At 47.2% G+C, this 19,293-nt stretch overlaps 1 protein-coding gene across 1 annotated transcript in view; it reads right to left on the reverse strand.

Moving 5' to 3' along the window:
* TRPC5 (transient receptor potential cation channel subfamily C member 5) overlaps positions 1-14,892 on the reverse strand; it is a 94,912-nt gene extending 80,020 nt beyond the window's left edge. Inside the window, exon 1 of the mRNA XM_061445735.1 lies at positions 14,661-14,892. The gene's annotated coding sequence lies outside the window, so the exon portion shown is untranslated. The remainder of the gene's footprint in view (positions 1-14,660) is intronic.
* Positions 14,893-19,293: the final 4,401 nt, after the last annotated feature.

Genomic DNA, 19,293 nt, shown 5'->3' on the forward strand with positions numbered 1-19,293 from the left:
ACTCTGATGCTTAGACAGCTACCAGAGTTAGCAGAGAGCCTGGGAAAGGAACAAAAGGCTCAGAGAGGTTTGAACAGTCCCATCCATCTCACTGACAGGCTAATTCCGGGGCACGATGATCAAGGTATCAGTGCTGATTGCAAGTCTATTCCTTACAGAAGACAGGAGAAGGAAAGCTGCCTCCATGCTTGGGTGATGCTTGAAGATAGCCTCACCTATTCTGCCCTACCAAAAAGGTGGCGCATGAACAAAACTTGTACAAGTGAACAGAAAGAGCGCTATGCCTGAGGTGTTCATGGAAGCACAGAGAATTTAAATAACTATGCACACTGCTGTGGATCGTCAGTGTCAGACATCACTTGAACACTGTTCCACCTGGAGTATGTTACTTTAATGAGCAGAGATTGGAGAGGCACTTCCACCTTTTGCTTCTCAGTCTGACCCCAGTCCTAGACTCTGAACTATCTCCTGCTGTGAGGATGGTGTTCAGAATGTAATCTTCCCTTCTCAGAGTTACTTCCAGAAGAGCAGGTCTCTTGACATTGACTGGAGAGATGAGTCTCAAACTAAGATCCCTGCCATCTAGCTACCTGAGGCTTAGCTGCCCCCAAACCTTCAAAGGTCAGGAGGGCTGGGGATGACCTCCATAACCAGGTCAGCCGAGCTTCTCACACACCATCAGGTCTACAGCAAAACAAGCAGAATCAGTGTGGGAAATGAGGTTAGTCCCCAGCTCTGCTCTGGCTTAGGCTTATGTCAGTTACGTGAAGGATCTGGTGCTTCCCACCAGAATCAGATCTGCCTGTTACACAGAATACTCCATCAAACACGCCAAAATAAAGTGGCTAAAATCCTTGAGGTGCCCAAGGGCTTCTCTGGGGTTGCAAAGAAACCAGGATTTTAACTGGGAGTTTTATGAGCAGCATTTGCTCTATCTGCCAGCCACATCCCAGTGACATGGCAAACTGGGGATCTTCCCCCTGCTCTTCTGGTGCACCTCTGGGCAAGTGGTTTTTCAGATCTGCGCTTCCCTTTGCTTCTCTCCTTTGGTTTTTAGAGCATACAGCATCACTGGTGGCTACAGGTGAGTACACCAAGAGGCCCTGGTCTTGGCTGCTGTAACAGGAATGCATGAGAATTCATTTTTTGCTTTCATCTCAGCTTCAGTAACTTTCTGTCACTGCACAGCTCTCATTTTCAAGATACTGTCAGCACTGTTCTTTCCAGACACATAAAGCAGATAAAGTGTCTGATTAAGAAACACCTCCAAAAGGCTAAACCCAGCTTGTACAGAACAACTGGCAAAGATACTAAATGAAGACCTGGGGATTTTTCTCACCTCGGCTTTCAGTGGGCATGGCCATAATGACCATATAGAGATCTGTCGTTTCAAGCTCTGCGGTTAGTTTTACCCATTTCTCTTGCTCCTCTAATGAGCTGTTAGCATTCCTGAATACCATCCATTAAATTTTATTACCCACAGTCAAGTTTTCATAGCGAAATAGCAAAAATGACTGCAAAAAGAGTATCCATGGAAGACATGGTACGTTACATGCATCACTGCAAGGGAAAATTGGGACCTTCCTCAAGTTCTGGGCTGTTCCTAGCTTGGCTGCATGACTGATGAAAATCCTGAGCCTGATTTTGCTTGAGGGCATGTTGTCACAAATCTAAAATTAATTGCTTGACTCTTTAGAATAACGCTGCATCTCCACCAGCTTAATTACAGCCAGGACTTCATTTGGCTGCACTGAAAGCATTCAGGTCCCCAGTTTCCTCGAGATCTCATTTTTCAGGTCCCCTTCTGTCACTATAATAATGGAAGGGGTTTGTATTTGGTAGCTCGTTTCAGCTAGTACATACCCGAACAAATAAATAAAACAATGAACTTTTTACACTAAGGAACTAAGGCCAAATTCTTCTTAATGTTCTGAGGTTACATTTCCTGGGCGCTGTGCTCCCAAGTACCATGATGGATTAGAAGCATCTTTCTGTTCAATGCTATGGCACTTGAAACCTAGCTATCTTTCCTCAGCTTCTTCAGTCCCTGTTTCTTTGAGATTTCCATCCCCTGCCCCTCAAATACCTTTGCACTGCCCAGCTCTCCAGTGGGAAGCTAGATTCAGCACCAACTTCCCTGTGCCCTCCAGCACCCTGAGGAGCCCTTGCATTCTCTTTTTAACTGGATTTTGCTGTCAGTGAAGACCTCCTCAATTTTGTCTAAAATGCATTAGACCAGTTACTTGGTATTTGCTCTCTGGTTTGCATACCTTTGGCCCAGCAGGTCTGGCTCCTTCCTCCCAGAGCTATGTTCAGAGCTACAGTGCAGGTCCACCTCTACTGATTTCTGATCAAAACACAGTAGTGTAGACCTTACATCTATCTACACGAGCACAAGCGCTACTTCTCTCCCCACAATGAGCTAGGGATCTGCTGCTGCCACTGCTCATCCTGCAGTTCCCAGAGCAAGGAACTACTCTGCTCCTTTGTCAGCCTTTCTCCTTGCAAGAGGAATTTACTCTTTGCCCCCATGATTCCCGCTTGCCTCCTCCCCACATTGCTCTTGCAATAGGAAGGAAGGCAGTACAGTCCTTGCACCTTCCGCGAGGTCTTGTGGCATTTATTCAGAGTATGCACTCTGAAGGGATTCTAAGTTGCAGATGCTTTTCTACCTCAAGTCTTTCTTTTTCCTCCTAGTACTCTGGGTTTTCTTTCATCCCTGGGGCGTCACAGAACAGTCCACCTTCACTCAGTCATGGGTGATTTATTTCCCTTGGCAATATCAAAATGTTTTGCTAAGGGTAATTCTGGGTTCTGAAATAGGTTGGGTTTTTTTTCCTGTGAGGACTATTGCCCGGTTTCTCTTTATTTGTGCTTTGAGTTTTCTGTGGTGTTTTTAATGACAGCAGCACTCAAGCCCACTCTGAATATACCAGGTCAGGTAAAGCAAACAGTGCCCCACGCAGTTACTGAGATTCCCCCTGAAGCAACAAACCAGCTCAACATATCATGCTAATACTAACACCAGTCCCAAACCATTGCTGACTTAGCCAAGATACATGCATCGCCTTTCAAAGGAGCCACAGGAGCGAGGGGTCTGGGTGAAAGAATTCCTGGGGGTCCTCAAAGAATTCCCCTATATTTCAGGCAAGCTACTGAATCTCCTTGTAAATCCTTAGCAGGATGGTCCAGGCTACCACAGTGACTACTGCCTGGTTCCACAAATGTTACTTGGCTGACATTTCAGGTTGAAAAAGTCAAATGCTATCCATATGTTTGCCAAATTTCATCCTGGACTTCAACTTTCTACAAAAGAAAATGAGGGGCAGTGACAGCTCGAGGGATACTGCATTCCTGCCAAGCACCCTGCAGTTTGAGCTGCCCCAAAATAAGTGCAAACACTGCACCGTGTAATGCCATGGACAGTGAGTGAAAGCCAGCATGAAATGTTCAGCACACTTCAAGTACGCTCTCCTTAAAGCCTGAAAAAGGTGAAGCCACTCAGAGAAACACCATCCCTCCCTGGGGAAAATCCCCACAAGATTGCCCACTGTTGGTCTGTGCAGTGTTTGACAAGAACTATGCTCCCAAGGCCACCGCACCAGCCACTGAGCCAGCCAGCCTCCAAAATCTGTTACTGAGGATGAAGCTGTTTGTTTGTCATCTCAAGGCTGAACAGGAATGACATTTCTGTTGCAGTGCAGTAAAAGGTTAGCACTTGCATAAGCTGATAAATGTGAAGTCAAGGTGACTCTATGTATTACATTAGCATAGGACTGCAAATCCTTAGGGCACACAGCAAAGTCTAAGCAAGCAATACAAGCAACTACGGCACTGCATCTAAAAATGCGTCAGAGAAAATCCTCCCTTTACACACACCATAAAATGTGGGACAAAATCTCATGGCACGTTTGCAGTCTGCAGGGCAAAGAGAACAAACCAATCCAAAGGTACAAGGGATGAGTATCGCCTGTTAACACGGGAAACACCTTTTCTGTGATATTATTTCTTTCCATTCAGTTGACCAAAAAGACCGAAGTTCTGCACCGGTGTCTCACTGTACCACCGGCATGACTGGATGAATGGATCCGGTTTAATTAAAGGCCTTTTTTACAGTAGGCTGTAACAAAATATTGTGAGAAAGTGTGAAGCTGAGAGCTGGCTTTGAGATTTCAAGTAATCTTCTCCTAATTAAGTCTGTATATATTTATATGTCATGTTAGGGTACGAAAACAGTTCGAGCTCTCCTTTCTTTTACCTTCTTTTTTCTGTTTCCCTTTCTAGCATTAATTATTAATTTACTACCCTCTTCCTTCACATTACTTCAGCCAAAGCAGAGCCAAATTGTTTCAAATACATCTTATGTACTCTGAACTTCATTCTGCTTGTGCAGATTCACTTGTCTTCCTGGCTCCAGTGATGTAATTCCTAATTACACAGGTAAAACTGAAAAGAGAAGCCGCTACTCTGGACTCCTTCCTCCTTTGTTACACTGGGCTGATATCGTTCACTAGACTCACCAAGTTAAAACTCCAACTCAGCAGGGAAGGTATTACAAAGCTTTGGTAGCACATCAAAGCATCTCCATGCTTTGCTGCTTATTTAATGTACCACTGATGTAGTCTATCACGTGCTGTTCCTGAACTTCTTCAGTTCTCAGCCCCAAAGCCTCCTGTGTTTTGACTTAGTCTATTGTCACTCTCACTTCTGGGCCCTATCTTCCCTACTCAGCACCCCAAGAAAAAAGCAAGAGAAGAGAACAAGTGCTAATTTAGAGCTATGTCTCTATCCATGTCACCAGTGCTTTGATGGGCTTGGATGTGTGCAGCAGGGGAGCTTCAGGGCCTAATACAGCACAAATTAGCAGGACCATCTCCTGGCACCTTACATATCTGGATGCAGAAATAGGGTGTTTTGAAAACACTGGCGAATGCTCTTCAAAGACTCAAAGGGTATTGACGTTACCCTTTTTGTATTCAAAGACTCTTCTGTATCTCCAGCATCCCCATGGCACAGAGGTGGTTCATCAAGCCTCTGGAGCCTGAGGAGACTGTTCTCTGGGTTCATTTTTCAGGTGCAAGAGGCTCTTTTTAGGACCAAGCCAATGCTCTTGATAATGATAATTGATCCATATGGATTCAACAGGAATGTTGGATAAAAAAACAGCAGATCAGGCCTCTGGATCCAAACCAAGATAAAAAAAGAATGAATTTAAATGAGAAAAGAGTAGGTCTACTTATGTGTTGGTTAATTTGGAAACAAACCAGTACTTTCGAACAGCATCAGTTATCCATGATATTAATAAATGATCTTTCCCATAAAAGACTACTTCCGCTGAGGAGACAACCTGCCCGTATTCTTCACTTTCCGTATTTGCAGATTAGAATTCATTCATTCACTCCTGCTTTGGGCTGAGCTTAGTGGCAGGAAGATTGACACCTGTAATGGAGAAGGAAAAGGCTGTTCCACAGCTTGATCCATTCCTCATCATGCAGCAAGATAGAAGCAAAGAATCCATCTGCACACTTCTACAAACTTCTATGGGAGCTTCTGCTACAAACTCTTGCTTGGATCCTCCATCTAAGAGTGCTTCATAATTATTTCATAAATATCCTACTTTATGTTCCCTTCTTCGAACTGCCAGTCCCATTTTAGCCCTGGATATGTTCAATATTGAGTTTAAACTGGCCATAACAGCACGATGTGTGTATGTGTAACTGCAGCACTGCCAATGGTCTCTCTGTGGGAAGTGGGCTGGGCTTTGTGCCCCCTAATCTCAATTCTTTATGACTTGAGTCCCCATAGAGTACTCACAAAGGCTTATGGTATATGTTTGGGCTATAAAAGATGATTAAAACAGGAATCCATCCATCACAAAATCTACACAGCATGTTGGTACCCCTCGTGTAACCATGTTATTAGTAGCACACTGTTCTTTTGCTTCTGAATAACAAAACATGCCTCACAAAGCTGAATTCAGTGACAGCTTTCTGTGGTATGGCATCAAGGAAGAAAGAGACCTGGCTTTTGATTTCTTGAACTTGCATAATCATGGGAATGCTTCTGCGTTTCTCCTTCCTTGTCTGTAAAATGGGTGACGATGCTGCTAATCTATCCTAACTCCACATTAAGAGGCTCAATCCGTAAGCTGATTTAAACAACTGCAATATGGGCACAGTATTAATACTATTTAACATCAGATTTTCCAGAAATGAACAAGAACTAAAAGCTTATTTCGGTTTCTTTGGAACTCTGCATTCCCTTCATAATGCTTCAACATTTAAGCATAGGAACACGCTATAGACCACAGGCCCCACTGCCCTGTGACTACACGCTGCTGTCTGCCCCAGCATGTACCCACTCATGCACGGTCATCACTTGAAAAGGGAGCAAGCCCCATGCTGTAATGTGTACAACAGCACTCAGCTTGCCAGTACTACCAGAGACCACCTGAACAGAGCAGGCTCTCAGGCCCAAGCATCAGTGTCTGGATCAAGAAGAGACATATCCTGTGGCTGCCCAAATCTTCCTAGAGGCATCACAGAAAGCAAGACCAGTCTAGAAGCCATTGCTGGCAAAAACATCCAGGAACACCAGAGCCATTTGTAGAACCTGGATCAGGTTCTGAAATGTCCATAAACAACAACAAAATCCATCTATGATGTAGTTGCTGTGAATAATCTGACAGCAGCAGAGATTTGACAAGTATCTGTGGTCTCACCCGGTTCAAATATAGCACCAGCCAGGCACAGGATCCTCTCACGGCACCAGAGCCTCAGCGCTGCAAGTTTGGCAGCTAAAGGACTCCATCCAAGCAGAATAACCAGATTAAAGGACTCTAAAAGAGCACTGCCATGAAAGGGGCTACGTAGCAGGACTGCAGGAATCACATCTCTGTGACTCTGGAGCAACTCCTTAGTTCCCTTCACCTCAGCCCTGTCACAGTGCAAAACACACTCAGCTTTTATCCAGCTATTTGTAACCCCATGCTTACCAAGGGCTGAGCCTGAAGATGAGCCCCAGCTCCTGGGCTGAGTCAAACCCTGTTCTGGGAGGGACAGAAAGATGCCTCAGGAGAGCTCACCTTCACAAGCCTCCTGCCGCCCCAGTGGCACATCCTGCTCCACACACACACCTTGGGCCACCGAGGGGAAGCTCTGCATGCAGAAACAGGAGAAAGAAAGGCTCTGATCCTAAAAAAGTGAGCACACAAAGCAGCCCAAAGAGGCCCGCTCCGCACAGCTCGGTACCACAGCGGAGGGAGCTCGGTTTCAGTTGGTTTTTGTAAGAGAGATTCATCCAAACATGCATGGGAAGGAAGGTCATGGCAGCAACCCTGCTCCTTCACTACACCCCAAATACTTCACCCTGAATTTTGGTGCCATCAACTACTGGACCTTAAAAACGAATGAAAGCAAGCCCTTCAGGGGACAGCGAGAACATCTGACATCAAACACTGCTCTTCAACGCTCAGTGAAGTCAATGGGAATTTTCCCATTTCCCACTGCTGTTTCTATGCTCACCTCATAGGTCCAGAGAGTCCCTTCAGATTCAACCCACGGCCAGTCCTGGGACTGGTGAAAAACAACAGGTCACTGAGAGCCACATTTCCCTTCAGCCAGGCAAAAACTGGGAATTCTGAGAACTGAGCTTAGCTGACTGGAAATGTGTCTGAGCAGGGACCAAACAGCTCCAGCAAATCTGATCTTTCTTCCATACAGGGAAGAGCAAACAGGCTTTGGGCCCAAAATGCATTGGTGGCCCAAATCCCAGCCTTTCCTTTTCTTTCCCCAGGCCTCTGCTGAGTGATTTAAGTACCAGGCTCCTGGCTTCTCTAGATGCTCCATTTTGCACAAATAATGACAAACGTTCGGGGCTCGTAGGCTGGAGTAACGTTCTGAGAATCTGCAAGATTTGTGCGGGAAGAAAAACCCCATTTTCTGTCTTGTTCCATTCACGATTACATTCAAATCTTTGGCAAAATCAGAAGTCAGCCCAGGAAGATCTGCTGCCATTTGTGCTACCTGAATCACTCCACAGATGCAGAGCCAGTGCAGATGAACTGGTTTTGACTGAAGCCCTCACAGCTAGAAGACTTTCTAAAACAACTCTTCCTTTCACCCATTGCAGCATCCTGCACACATTACTTTCAGCCTAGCTTCAACTTCTTCCTTTTCCCAACCTATTTCAGTCAAGCAGGGGTTCGTGTGTCTTCTGTGGACAGCAATGGGTTTATTTTTGGGAGGGGTGTCTACCCTCACTGGTTACAGTTTGTGCCAATAGCTAATGTGATGGCTTGTTGACTGCTGATATTCATACCCGTATCTTTGACAGGCAAGGCGCCCACTCACCAGCTGCTCAGCCTGTTTGATTAGGTTATAGACATGGTGCAGGGAAAACTGCAGGAGATGAGGTGGAAGTGAAGCCATTTTGTGCGTGCGCGCAGGCGTGCACTTGCAGGACCAGAACGCATCCCTCCTCATCGCCAGCTCTTCGTATAACCTTGGCAGTGTGCATGTGTGCACACCAGCACCAACCCCTGGGTAGGGTGAAGCAGTAAAGATATCATTTCAAACCTGGCGTGATTTCAAGATCAATAGAAACCCACAGACAAATGTCAGAACATTTGCCCTAACACTCCATAAACACAGAGCTCCAGGCTTAAACAAAGATGTGCATTTTAAGGCATACACTTCTTTTAGACTTCAAGTCTGAGAAGCCTGAAGTCCTCTTCCCAGCTATGGAGCACACCCCTGCTCTGGGCTCAGCTTGTGCCCTTTATGTCTATCCCACATGGAGGGGAATTGGTGTCTGTCAGGAACAGTGACGTGGCCATGTTGTATCTATCTCCTGTTGTGCATCCCCCTGTCAGCAGGAGCTGGTGATGACGGGGTGTCAGAAAGGACCTCGTGGGAGCTGCTCTTCCTGAGGAGGAACCAGGAGGCTGGTGGAGAACTGCGCTGCTGGCTGAGCAGCCCTGTCCTCTCCAACAGCCCCTGTGGAACCAGTGGGCACAGTCAGCTCCAGAAGCCCCCATGGACTTGTCCAAGAGGGAGGTTAGACTTTGTTTCTCCTGCTGAAGAGACAGGAGATTGCGGGAGAAGACTTTTAGGATTCTTCACAGACTCAGTGTTCTCTTCCCAAATGGGGATACCCTGCTGGTGTTATACAGCAAAAAGACCTGGGTAAAGCATTTTCACTGCAGCCTTAAATATACTGCAGGGACTTGACACCTTTTGATCGAACATTGTCTCTGCTCTGCTGACCTCTTCCTCTTCCCTAGATCAGGCTTTACTTCCTTCGCTAATATAACCTCTCCTCTACTGCTACAAAAATCACTCTGCTGCAGCAGATGCTTCCCACTGAAATAGCCTCCCTAGCTGTACCTTGAGGTACATCCCACAGCCCCTTGTCCATTCTCTGCATAACGTGACCTCCCAAGAGAAAAGGCTGAAGAGTCAGTGACGAGGGGCTGACACCCTAGGAATCTTTATTCTTCTTCTTCCCACTAGGAACAGTTTTAGGGCATTAGGGCAATTTTATAAACCTGGAGGTCTTTCCACCCAGAACCTTTCAAATACCCCAATACACAAAATACAGGTATTTCCATTAACCGCAGCTCCAGGGTAAATAAGAGATCAGCACCTCCATTTCATAATGCAGCACAAACCAGAATGAACAGGACACAAAGGCTGAATGAGAGAGTGGAATTATTTCATCTCTTATCCCAGCCAGGGCCCTGAGCCCCAAATGGCTTCATGCTCTCGCACTACTTTGCCAGTAAGGCTTCGTACAATGAAATTCTTGCAGCTTCCTATGTTAATCCATTAATACCTGTGAGAGCAGGCTGAAATCCCTACTCTGGTTATCATTCTGGAACCAGAATGCCCAATAAACACTATCCCATAAGCTCTGTTATTCACTCTTTATTTTACTGAGGAGAAAGTGAATTGCTTATTTTAGCAAGCTATGTCTGTCAGTGCTGGGAGAACACAAGAACAGATTAGACCCATGGTCCTTCTATCCCAGGATGTTATCTCTGGTGACGGGCAGCAGTTTGCATCCACTGCACTTACAGTGACTGCACTCTCCCTGCATCTGACAATTCATAGTGTAGACAGCCAGAGCCATCATGTTTCCTACCCAGAATCTGTTGTGAACTCATCTCATCCTTTTCAACCTGCTTATGCTTTTGCCCTCCACAGCATCCTGTGGTAATGAGCATTACAATTTAATTAGCAGACATGATAAGAAACATATCTGACTCTATTCAGGTGCTTAAGCCAGTCTTTCCCAAACAGTGAATCAGTGGCCTGTCCAAGGATGCAAAAGGGATGCAGGACACGTGAGAGAAGCCAGGAAATTGCTTCAGGTCTTACCGGAACATGTTCACTGCACATGAAGAGGGAGAAACTGAGAGAAGGGAGAAAGGAATAAGGACGAAGTAGCTTCCTGACTTGAATCCAGAGATGAAGCTGAGAACAAATAAGTGTCTAATGATGTAACACAAACACCCATAATTCTAACAGCAAAAACTGTCCTGATGCTTAAGTCAAGTCTCCTGTCATGGCCACTGTGACCATAACACTATAAAAACCCTAATGTACTCTTAAAAAAAAATAAAAAATGGAGAAATGAGGACTGAGGTCTACCTGCCACTCATACACATAGAGAACCACACTTGGCCTCTCCAGTTCCTCACCTTCACAGCCATCATCTCATGGAAAACATGGCAAAGATGCCATACCTACAGCCACACTTCACTCTAAGGACTGCTTTCCAAGACAGGAAACCCCAGGAAGAGCACAGGTTTTACACTGACTGACTCCACAAAACAACACAGCATCTTCTTCTTACCATGATGATAAACCTGCCCGGATCTGCTCTGGGGATCTGATCCTTGTGCAGGAAAAGGGGATCAACCCCAGCTCCCCTCCTTTTAACCCTGGATTTCAACCCTCATTTCAACCACTTTTCTTGCTTCCCCAAGAGGGAACTTAACCTAACTTACCCTGAAAACACACTGAAGCATAACGGCTCAGACAGCTGAAAGGGATAAAAACCCTGCTCTTCCAGTGACTGCAGTCTCCCACACACAGAGAGAGCTCCATCTTCCTATGGCTTTTAAGTGCACAGGGCCTGGGCAATCAGGAGGACCTGACTGGCAAGATGCTCTGTTGCAGTGATTTGTGCTTACTGGCAGGAAAACCAAATGAGAATAGCCTCTGCCATGTTCTGATTTTGTCCTAGAGACTCACCTAGCTAAAAAGAAACCAACAGCTGTTTCAAAGCCACTGACTTGCTTTGGTACTTCTTGATCTGAACCACAAGCTGGGTCTGGATCCTTCTGCAGATACATGTACCAACACCACATTGCTATCCAGGATTTGGGGCTCAGAAACTTCCAGGAATCACTTGCTAGCTTACATTTTCCCCTAAACTGGACATTGTAAAGACTACCAACAAGACACTGGCAGCACCCTGCCTCTCCGAGTCAGGCAGTACACCTGGTTCCCAGCTCTCACAGTAAGTGGGACATTTAAAAGTGCCCAAATGCAGTTTCGACATGAGCCTGCTCACCTCTGTGCCAGACTATCAGCCCAAGCAACTGGAAAACCCTGCTTGCTTGTAATACTTGCATTCAGGCACTCACTTATCCAGGTTCCTCTCATGACAAAGCTAAAACACTGTGGCAAATCCAGCCCTGACTTTTTGATGGTTGAATCCTGCCTAACTTAGTGATCCTTGCTGATCATGCCATTATAAATGCCTTATCCTTGAGGCTGGCTTTTCTCTGCTCCCTCCTGTTTTCCTTTCTCTCTCTGTAGCCAGAAATGATTTACATGTTTGTTTACTCTGAGCTACATTCATCTGAGTCATTCAGCAACCCTCTACCCACAATCACATCACAGCAAAGTTTGAACTGGAGTCTTGGTGAGTGAGTATTGTGCTGCTGTGAACAGGAGAACGTGGGGCTAAATTCTGGGCCATATTCTGCCACTGGCTTTCCAGCAGAACTGACCTTTGCTATGAACATGTCAAAACTCAAGAGCATCATAGTCCCCTGTGTTCTACATTACTTCCTGGAGCAGGAGAAACTCCAGCCAAAGGAATTACTCTTTATTTACACCAGTGTAACAATTAGTAAGATTTGGCTCATTTTGTACAAATTATACTACCGTACTTGTAGGAATAATCTTTTCTGTTTCAAACTAATTTTAGCCCCTCTTGAGCGGTGATTATCGAGCTCTCCCATCTGTTGTACCAAAAAAAAATTATTTGCACATAGCTTTTGTGAATTTTCTCCTCTGAGGTATGTTTCCAAGAACTGTATCCCTCAAAAACCAACGTAATCGTATTATCAGCAAGACTCATAACGCAGCTGACAGTACCTTCTCTATTAAATCCACCCCATGAAAAGACCTCAGAATTGACATTCTAAGAATTTTTTAAGGTGGTCTGAAAGCAGATCTCTGCAAAAAGCGAGTTAATCAAAGAATTTTGCATCTTGCCATTACCTCAGATGCGATTCCGAGCAGAAGCTATTCAGGGATCCTACCAAAGCAGAAGGTGGTTAAGAAAATAACAATGCTTTGAAAAAATACATATTACAAAACCAGTGAGATTTCAGTCTCCTAGAATGAAAGCAATGCGCATCAAAATAGAATGGATTCCTTCAGAATCCCAGTGATAAAAACAAGGAATTCTGTTCATGCTGTATGCACTTGGGAGATAAATTAAAGCTCATCAGAGGTTAGTCAGAAGCTCAAGTGCTTTTCCATCTAGTTTCTTTCCACAGCTTAAAAAATAATAAAATAAAATAAGCCAGCATCTTGACCTTTTTCTTTACTTCTAACACTAGAAATGTGCCCTGTCAGTGTCTGAGACATTGTTCTTGCCTAGGAAGACTTGCTCCTAGCTGAGAGCACATTGATCACTGCTATAGCTCTAAATACACACAACCAGATGGAACAGTAAAGCCACACCACAGAGACCAGTGGACTCACAGTGGGCAAGGCTGATGTCATGGTCAGGGTAAGCTCTTTCATGTCTTTATCCACCACTTGCAGCTTAAACCATCTAGGACAGAAGCGTTTCTTCAGCTGGTAATTACTGCCAAGTTACATGCGGAAGAAACTGGGGGTGAATATTCAAGGACAGAACAACGAATGGCACATCTGATGACACCCAAATGTTACATTTTTTTTTCCTTTTCCTCAGAAACGACACCAGATCTCTTTACTCAAGGAAATAGTTCCTCTAGCCTGCTTTGGACCTGTCTGCAAAGACATTTGGCTACAGCTTCAATAAGGTGCCTAAAGACACTGCTTTAAGGTCTGAAAAGCATTTTTAGAACAGCAATAGAGTAATTTGCATTTACACAGTACCTCCCTGGCTGAGAAGTGTTTTCAAGGGCTCCTGAGTAGCTGCACACAGCCCTGAGAAGCAGCAACACAGGATAAGCCATATTTGACGGAGAAGGCAAGCAACACTGAAGAAGACGGAGAGATTTGCCCAGGATTAGGCAGGATGTCGACAGAAGAAAATAACCCTCCTTGGTGGTTCCCCCATGGGGACAGGCACACACACACACACACAGACACTGCAACCACATGACCATCCTCGTCCCAAAAATCTTCCCTTCCATCTCCTCTTGCATTCTGCACAGGGCGCTGCATTACATAAGCTTGCTTGCGAGGAGGTGCACCCGGTACAAAACTTATATCTGACCAGCAGGAAGATGAAATATATTTCATTACACAGTGGAAAAGTTAAGGGGAAGCGATCAAACGGGCTGGAAGTTCAAAGCAACACAGCTCCCGTGCAGCAGCAGCAAGACTTCATACATGCCAGTGCACCCATGTTACCTAGGGCATGTGGGATTTAATGGAAGACTCGCACATTACCATATTCATAACCGTGACTAACAAATCTGTTGTCAGTGCCACCAAAAATATCACACAAAGCAGAATGTTTCTGTGCCAAAGAGACCACTGAAGTCACGGTTCCATAGTAAACAAATGAACTTATGGAGAGTCTTGAGAATCGGCCCTGACTTTTCTTTGTAGGCTGCAGAATTCGATAAACTATAAACTGCCAGATGCTCGCGTCTGTGGACTGAAGGGACGATGAATGAGGCATTTCTTCTGCGAGCATCACAGCAGAGAACACCCTCTGCGACATCACTGTTACCTTTCCCACCCTGAGGGCTCCTGGGTCAGCGGAGAACTCACAACCAGGTCAAAGGATGCCGTAATTAACAACAATTTACATTCGGATCTAATCCGTGAGCGGGAGGACGCAGGTGGCTGACACGGGGCGCGCTGTCATTTAGCGCAAGGACAGGGAAAATTCAGCTCCGTCCCTTGGGGTGCGAGTCCCGCTGGGGCCGGCAACTCCTCACCGCGCTCCCCAGCCCCGCGGCACCCACAACTTCAGCAGGAGAACACCCCCCCCGCCCCCCCGGCCCGGGGCAAGCGGGAGCCGGTGCCCCGGCCCAAGTCAAGCACCGGCCCCGCCACACGCGGCTGCAGAGGGGACGAAGGGCCCGCGGCGCCAAGTTCGGTCACTGCCCTGGGGTTCGCGGCGGTCCCCGCCCGGCCCCGCCGCCGCGGCCCCGCTCCCCGCGCAAGGTGCGCGCCCGCCGCGGCCCCGCTCACCTCCGCTCCGCTCCGTCAGGCTCTACATGCCGGGGTGCCCGCGGGCCCGGGCCGCGGGGCCGTGCCGCTCATTTGTAATCCGCTCCTTGCCGAGCGCCGCGGGGGGCGGGAGCCCCCATGCCGCCCCGCCCGCGCTGCCCAGCCCGATCGCCCGAGGCGGGCGCGCTACGCCGGCGGCGCGGAGCCGCGGGGCCGGTGACAAGCAGGGCAAGGCGGGAGCGGCATCGCGCTCCTCGCCCCGGCAGCGGGCGGGCGCCGGGTCCCGGCGGTGCTCCCGGCAGCAGCCGCCTCCGACCGCCCCTCGGCGGGAGCCGGGGCCGAGTCGGAGCAGAGAGGAGAAGAGAGGGAAGGAGAGGAGCGTCGCGGGCAGGGACGCGCAGCGCCCCTCGCACTCCCTCACCGGCGCACGCCGCCCCTCACACACACACACACGGGTACACCCGCCCCTCACACACACACACACACACACACACACACACACACGGGTACACCCGCCCCTCGCACACACACACACACACGGGTACACCCGCCCCTCACACACACACGCACACACTCACACGGGTACACCCGCCTCTCACACACACACACGCACACACACGGGTACCTCCTCCTCTCCCACACTCGCACACCCATACACCATCCCCTCACACACAAACACACCCGCGTTCACAAACACCCAGCGATACAGGCTCCCTTAACACACACACACACCCACCCTCCAAGTTGAAGCAGCACTAAGGGGAGAAGGAGAGATCACACCCATCTCCCCAGTCACACTCCTCACCCCACACACCCCTTCACACACACCGTCTCCACACTCACTGTCCTGGTTTTGGCTGGGATAGAGTTAATTTTGTTTCTGGTCCAGTGCTGTGCCCGGATTTCGTATGAGAATGATGTTGATAACACAGCAATGTTTTAGTTGTTGCTACTCCAAGACAAGGACTTTTCAGCTTTGCACACTCTGCCACTGAGGATGGGCACAAGAAGCAGGGAGGGATACCTGACCTGAGCTATCCAAAGGGATATTCCACACCATAGGACATCAGGCTCTGTGTAGAGACTGGGGGCAGTTGGCCGGGAGGGTCCAATCGCTGCCTGGGGACAGCCAATTGTTGGTCGTGGTGAGTGATTGTTCTATGGCTTCCTGGGCCGGTGGTGGAGAGGCTGAAGGTGGAGGCTGAGGGGTACCCCTCCATTCCAGCCGCTCCTGGGCTGGTGAGAGCCATTGGAGCCCTGCACCCCAGCCTGAGCCCCTGACACCGGACAATCCTAACTGCCTGCCTCAGCTGCATCCAGCCAAACTCCCTGCCGGGCCGTTAATACCTGTCAGCCCACCACTGAGTGATACCAGGTTCAGTGATCAGCTCGTTCCAGCCACCTGAGGGCTCTGAGTTTGTATGTCCTCCTCATTTCCCAGACCCTATGACGCATGGGTGTCTAAATCCTTTAGACAACTGAGAAAATCTCTTAACTCATTTACTGACAGACTAAATCCAGGGAAATCCAGTTTTTACCTTTTCTCTCACCAGGAAAGCTTCCCTCTGGTCAGCTGGAGGCACTTTTTCTGTCTTTCCCTCCTTCCTTTTCCCACTGACTCCCCTTTCCCGGCCAGTGACTGGTCACACTGCGGTTCTCTCCCCCTCTTCCCACACTCTCAAGCCAAGCATAGCATTTTATTTATGCCAGAAGAGTGAAGCTCCAATAGATGCATTTGTGCCATTCCTGCCTTCTCCATCATGCTGCCACAATGCCTATGGCCAGACCTGTTATGGGGAGGATTGCACCCTCCTGACAGCACCCATGTGGGAGCAGGTTCGTTTTCTTACTCTGCTCCCCCATGCTAATCCCCTGTAGTTCTGTCATGGGCACAAAATCCCAGCATTAAAGTGTTTTTCCTTTGTAAGCACTCTAATTGTTACAATGAGCTTTTCTTACTGCTTTACGTTTGAAACTGAGACTTGACGCTCAATAGGAGTTTGTAATTGGCTTTATAGACACGTCAAACCTGTGTCCTGCCCTCTTTAATCATCAAAGTTGTCCCCATTCTCCCCTAAATTTTGCTGGGATATTGTTAAAAGATGAATAATGCATACTAACACTCTGAACTTGCTGCACTCTTCTGGCACTTTTCAGAAGAAAGCACTTTACCAGCTACAGCCTGTGTACAGGGACCACTTTATCTGTCACAGAGATGCACCCACCTATAAGGTGAAATGCAACAGTGGCTTTAATGGGGTACAAAACCATTACGCAAACAGTAACAGGCTCTGCAGCTCCAAGTGCCATATCCTGCCAGCAGCCACACTAGGAATGCACAAGCTAAATTGGTCAGAGCATCAGGACAAGCACTTCTTCCCCAGCAAAACAGTACTTGAGTCGACTCAATATTTTATCACTGCAAGTGTTTAGCAGCCCTCCTTGGCCTCTGAGGTACTGAGTAGAGCCGGGTAAATGATTCAGAGCAAATCATTTATTCAGAACTTCTGCCCACATTTTGTGTCAGTCCAAGAACACAAAATTGTTTTCTTCCTGCTCACATTCAGTCAACCCATGCTTTAGAGTTTGCCTGGGCTTTAAATCCAAGGGCTGGCATACGTGACACGTTGCTGCAGGGGTTTTGCTGTACCGTATATACGTGTATGTGCTGAGTGGGTGCAGTTGGTTTTGTAAATGACATCAATTTGTCCCTGTTCCACTGGGACGAACTGAATTTACTGCCAAGAAACAGCCTTGAGCCCAAGGAGAGCCCTTTAGCGGCCAAGATTAGGTTCAGATTAGTGACAGAAAATAGTTTAAGGGAGAAAGAAACAAATAATTTGCAACCATGAAGCAAAAGACTCAGGTCATTGTAAAGCAACAACATAGGTAAGGGCTTCTCGAGCTACCTCTTCTGGTTGGCTTGATTAATTTCCTTTTGTATACTCTCTTTAGGATTTTTCTGTGGTTTACTGCAGACCCTGGTCCTTGGTTCTGCCCAGCCAGGGTGCTTGACCACAGTCTGGAAGAGCAAAGGGTTGATTTTTGTGCATATGGAAGGGTGCAATGCCACCCAAGGGACAACAGGAAAAGCTGGTGGCAGGGCAGCCCTGTGAGCAGGGAAGGAGGGCAAGGCTGCAGCGAGGCTGTGCAGGGTTCTGGCAGAGGCGAGCTTCACACAGAAAGCAATGCAAAACACCCCCAAAAATCCCATACATGCAGGTGGTGTTATTTCTGAAGAGCAATACTAACCCAAATTCCTTTTAACACATGTATGTGTGTATATCCATCCCACTTGGGAAGCCATTCCTCTGGAGCCACCTAAACTAAATTGAAGAGTAAAGGTCCAGGTTCCTAACTACACCAAGCTCCAGCAGTGCGTGGTGGTACTGCTGTCAATCAGAATCGGGCCATTGTGTGTGAACAACCGATTTTGTCTCACAAAAGCTGTGATGTGGTGCTAGTCATCTTCAGAACAAAACCAAGTAAAATGTGCAAGATTGTTTAGTTCCCATTTCTCCATCATAAAGTGAAGCATCTAAGCCCTAAAAACAGAGAGGGGAGCAATTATTCTTAGAAACAAAGCCTCTGGAAAATGCCTTTTATCTCGCTGGAAAAATGTGTATTCCTTCTTGGTGCAGAAAGGGAGATTTTGCATATTTTAATTAGATCAGTTGAAAAGTTGGGGAAAAGGGAACCTGCTTTGCTGTCAAGCTGCTTAGTGAAGAAAAGTTCTGGAAGTTCAGGAACTTGGAGAGAGCTTTAAATCTCCACGGCTAAAAATAATTCATCCTCTAAGAAAATGCCACAGATTTCTTTTTCTCTTTTATTTTTTTTATGGCTGCCTTAGTTGACTTCAGGTCATCAGAACATGGAAATTAAACTGGGAAACTGGAAATCTTTTTCATTTTAACTTTCTACACTTCAAAACCTTCTCGCTGCGAACAGGGCAGTGGGTAGTCCCTGCGGGGCTGCCATTTTACTTGTATTTGCAAGAAGTAGTGCAGCTTGATGAAATACAGCTTGACAAGAGGTTCGGGGCTACAGCTGGTGATGCAGACATGGGCGGGAGATTTCCATGCCTCCTCTTTGGTGGTTTTCATTTTTCCCTGGATTACCTTTATTATCATTATTTCAGATACCATCTTTTTTACTCCAGTGAACGCCCACTGAACAAGCGCTCCAGGTCAGCTGCTTCACTGGTGCATGGTCATCACAGTTTGGTTTGTGTTAGTGGCAGAGCACTGATTTACATCAGGGAACATCAACTGTTTGAGGCCAGGTTGGACAGGGCTTGGAGAAACCTGCTCTAGTGGAAGGTGTCCCTGCCTGTGGCAGTGGGTTGGAACTGGATGAGCTTTAGGGTTCCTTCCAACCCAAATGATTGTAGGAGTCTATGATCAGGCCCCAGAACCTGCTGCTTCCACTAAGCTGCGTGGAAAAATGACTTTAATTTCTGTTGTCACCGTATCCCTTCCATCCTGCAATGGATGTGTTAGCCCAAGGGCAGTTTGAATCCATTTACTTGTTAAGCTAACAGTCCTTTTTTTCCCTTTTGTAATACATAATTTAGGTTGTTGTTTCCTGCTTGCAGACAGACACACCGCCGGTCTGTTCGGCTGCTCACGTCAGGATGGGTATTTTCTGGCAAGGT

This window comes from Pezoporus flaviventris, unplaced genomic scaffold (assembly GCF_033815535.1).
Source record: "Pezoporus flaviventris isolate CSIRO_AGI_PZ_B2104156 unplaced genomic scaffold, CSIRO_AGI_Pfla_v1 ptg000005l, whole genome shotgun sequence".
NCBI classification, from domain to species: domain Eukaryota; kingdom Metazoa; phylum Chordata; class Aves; order Psittaciformes; family Psittacidae; genus Pezoporus; species Pezoporus flaviventris.